The sequence below is a fragment of the Natator depressus genome, chromosome 1 (genome assembly GCF_965152275.1).
Source record: "Natator depressus isolate rNatDep1 chromosome 1, rNatDep2.hap1, whole genome shotgun sequence".
In the NCBI taxonomy this organism is placed as follows: Eukaryota; Metazoa; Chordata; order Testudines; family Cheloniidae; genus Natator; species Natator depressus.
Window position 1 is genome coordinate 249107103 of NC_134234.1, and position 4608 is coordinate 249111710.

The window sequence follows — 4608 nt, forward strand, 5'->3', positions numbered from 1 at the left end:
CGGTAATTTTTTTTTCAACTTCCTTCAGTAGACTGAAAAAAAAGTCAAGATTTTCCAAGAAGTAATTGTATCTGTATGAATTACTCTATGGATTGGAAATGAAATAGAAGCTTGCCACTGGATTTCAAAGATGTGAGGGTGAGCGGGACCAGGAAAACTAACCCTTAAATCTAATGATCTCTTCAAAACTCCTATTGCTTCTTGTTTAACTTGAAAGCCAGATTGACTATGTAGTAGTTGTCCTGAAAAATGTGTGTAAAACAAACATAATATTTTTTAAAATATTATTCAGTTTCTTCATTACACAGAAAATATATAGAAATCTGATATAAAATCTTCAGGGAAAAGATAAGTTACAAGGAAAATAAAGTTATTAAAACATTTCAAACAATCATTTTATTAAAATGGCACAAAATAATTGGCTTGAAAAGTCTTTTTTTTTAAAACAGTTTTAAATGTTGATACTAGCTTTTAAGTATCACTGCAATTATTTGAAAAGAAATCTAAAAAGAAGTCTGCTATTTGTTTTTTAATCTCTCTCCCAATTTGATTCCCCCACTTCTGTCACCACTATGTATATACCTCTTTGAAGTGATCTGCTTTGCTGAATGTGGAAGAGCAGGAATATATACATATTTTAATATCTTTATTTAACTCTGAGCATGAAAAGAAAGTCAAAATCAGAAACAGACAGTTACAGTCTTTGTACTCTTTGGGACAAACAAACTCCAGGGGAAGCCATTCTATAAATCCTAAAATATATTGCACTAATGTTAGTGGAATATTATAAAGGCTTAGCCAGTGTAAAGGAGCCAAAGGTCAACTATGAATTGAGTACTTATATCCATTCAGCTTATGGTGCTGTACCTGACTGACAAATTAGAGTTTGTTTGCAGTATTGTTGTAGCCACATTGATTCCAGGATATGAGAGACAACATGAGTGAGGTAATACCCTTTTTTAGACCAACTTCTGTTGGTGAAAGAGAGAAGCTTTTGAGCTCCACAGAGCTGTAGAAGAGCTCTGTGGTGCTAGAAAGCTTATCTATTTCACCAGCAAAAGTTGGCCAATAACAGACATTACTTGTCTCTCTCAAGTTAGAGTCTGTGTATGTGAAATACCATGAGTTCTGCTGTGAGTATAAATACTAATTTTTAAAATGAACAAAAATACTGTTTTAAAAAATTCTGTTATTTTACTTTCACCCCCAATTTTAAGTGGATTTGATGGTCTATTTAATATTTATTTAAATGGATAACACTTGTGGGAAATGTGGCACTAGAAGTTTAAAAGAAAACAACTCAAATATTCAGTTTTTGAAATAGATACTAGTGTGGAATAATTCTGTAAATAGAGCTTAACATAATTTGTAAAGATTACCTAATTTAGACCAGGTACAGCTCAGGCTGTAATTATGCTGCTTTCTGACATGTAAAGATTTACCATAGTCAAAAGTTGCATGTCATCTTTTATCTTTATCACTTCTCTATAATATTGAATTGTTTGTCTCCTGTGGAAACTAAAACAAAAAGACTTATTGCAGGTTTGTACATTTCTGTTGCAAGTACAGGCCTGGAAACTCAAAGTAGTCTGTGCCAAATTTTGCAAAATATAAGCTTTCAACGTTTCTCAGAAGGTACTACTGGAATATTAGGCACTGAAGATATACAACCTTTAAAAATATACAAATCTTGTGTCAGCTTCTCAGCTCTTGAGCTTTGCTAACTTACAGCAGCTGAGGATCTGGCTGCTCACTTCCCATTATTTTTAGTGACCTGTCTGAATGTAATAGAAGTAACAGTTAAAAGTTATTTGTCAACAGTTACCACAAAACAGTGTCTATGATTTTTTTTGTCCACAGTTTTCTTTTTATACTTAGAATAGGAAATAACTTCAGGATCTCAGATATTATTGTATGGTAACTCTCAATAAGTTCTGAATTTTTAATAGCACCCACAGCAATGCACTCACAAGAATGTACAGTGTCTTCCTTGTTACTAGTACCTTGTGGAATGAAAAAACAACCTTTTGGATGTAGCCTCTTTTTGATAAGAAACACGACTTTTGTTCTGAATTTTCTCAGGCAGGAGAAGTGATGATCATCAACTGTTAATAAAGACCAGATGTGTGGTCTGGGACAAGTCAAAGTCACCCCTCTACCTCAGTTTCTCCCTCTGTCAAATGGGGATTAATTATTTAACTACATCACAGAGGTATTTGGGGAACTAATTAGTTAACATCTGCACAGCCCTTTGAACCTGCAGTGCACTAGATTAGTGCTAAATATTAAGTAATACACATAATCAGCTAATGAACAACCAGGTTTATTCTCTAAATTTGTACCCTAAAAATGGGGAAGGAAATTGCATGTTAAAGGACTTGAGGGCTCAAACCCATAAGGTGCTGTTCACCTCCTGGGAGGCACTAAGCATGCTGAACATTCACTGAAGACAATGTGAGTTGAGAGCCTCCACAGAGCTATTCAGCATCTCTCAGAATCAGGCCTTCAAAAAATTTAACCAAACAGATCCAACTATAAAACCATAGAAACCCGGAGCCAGCTTGTGGGAGTCAGTTAGCCAGTCATGTTTGGCCAGGGATATTTTGTTGCTCTGTATGTTTTTTGATACCAAACTAGGGCTGTGTTTAGAGTTTGAGAAATCTAGTACCCATGGATCTTTGAGTTTACCTTCCCCCTAAAATAAAAATTACTCCCAACTTTTTAAACCAGAAGGCAACTATATCCTTCTTGGAAGTACTATTAAACTCCTGGGTTCTTCCAGGAATCATATCAGAACATTAATTATCCAATTGGTGTAGTACAACATTGATGTCATGTGCTGAAGTGTTGCTTTAAGATAGTGGTTCCAGAATTCAGCAAAAACAGGACGTTAGCATTCACTTGTTCAAAAGCAGATAAAATAAATTCACATTTCTGCCCTACCTCTGGCCTAACAATACACCCCAGATTTGGAAGTACTTGAATGGAACAGAATCCTTTTGACTCATCTCTAATATCATTTACTGTCCTTTACACAATTTCACGTTAACACCTATTAATTCAGGAATATGTTGTTGTGGAAATGAGGGACGTCAGGTAAGACTCATGTCTTTACAGATGGTGAAATGAGATTATAAAATGGTCATGAATTCCCACTGATTCAGTAGAAGGCTAGAATGCTGTGGAAATCTGATAAAAACTGGAGCTCAAAATTATGCAGGTTTTTGCTAAGACTTGTGGCACTGGTTGTATAATATACTATATAATTTCTTTCATACATTTGTTATTCCCTTTGCTTAAAGTGACATGTACTGATGAAAGCCCTAGTGTTCAACTGCAGGGCCTCGCTCGTGCTGGCTACAGGCAGCAAATCATTTGCCATCACCCTGGAAAAGAGTTGTAGGTTTAGAACGAACAGTTTTCCCTTTCACCATTAAACATTGGTAAAGGACACAGGATCTGCAGTAAAAATCGTTTAAAATACAAGCTAATAATATATTTGGCAAAATTCTGATTTAATTTGCGTGACCATATATTAGCTATTGTTGCTTTGAAATGTTTCTTAATATACCTTTAAGCAGGGGTGAAAGTAACTACGAAGACTTACTGGTACGGCAGCCGGCTCCAGCCCCCAAAAGGGGCTGGGCCTCGGGCGGAAAAGGCGGGGCTGCGGGGGTCAGCGTCCCCCAGCCAGCCCTTCCACGCCGCCTGGCTTGCGCCACCTGGGGCTCCAGGGCCCGGGGCAGCTTCTCCCTTCCCCTCTCCCCCGTCAACGGCTGGGAGGGCAAAAGTGGCAACGATGTTAAAGCGCTGCCACGGCAGTGCTTTAAGCAGGGTCCTTTGCCGCAGCAGTGCTTTAAACGTCCCTGCCCCTTTTGCCTCCCCACATCGGCAGGGCCACCGACAGGGGAGGCAAAAACGGGAGGGACGTTAAAGCGCCGCCACGGCAGCGCTTTTATGTGGGCTGAGTATGGGCTGGTACCGGCTTCTTACCAGCACGCCGTACCGGCCCGTACCGGCTGCCTTTCACCCCTGCCTTTAAGAGAAAGTCTTCAGCTGTCAGAAACAGCTCTTCAGATTCGCTGGTCTTGCCTATATCCTTCAGGATATTAGCAGCATAGCATATCTGTGATGGGCTCTCCGGGGTGCAGCCTGGAACTGGGATACCACTGAGCTCTCTGGCTTACCAACCTAGGCTCCCTCTCATACTGTGATGCTGTGACAAACTACACAAACCTCTCCAGATATTGCACGTAACACAGACGTCCACAGGCAGGGACACACCCAACTGCGTTACATGAATGTTTTTGCAAGCTATTCATGAACCGACAATAGAGAGGCTCCAACCAATTCCCCACAGCTCCCCAACCTAGGAACCCACAGCTCTACCCTCCTCCTCACCCGTGACGGCAGAGTGGCATGGGAAAGTTACCCTTAATGGGGCAAGAAACAAAGCAGCTCTGCCAAAGAACCGGCGGCAGCAGATTGCCCAGTATCTCCATGAGAGTTTTGTGGCCATCTCTGAGGCAGATTCCCATGATGTGAGGGAGTCAATCAACACCCTGTTCTGCCACTCAGATTAGGCACGTGGTGGTACGCGCATCATAC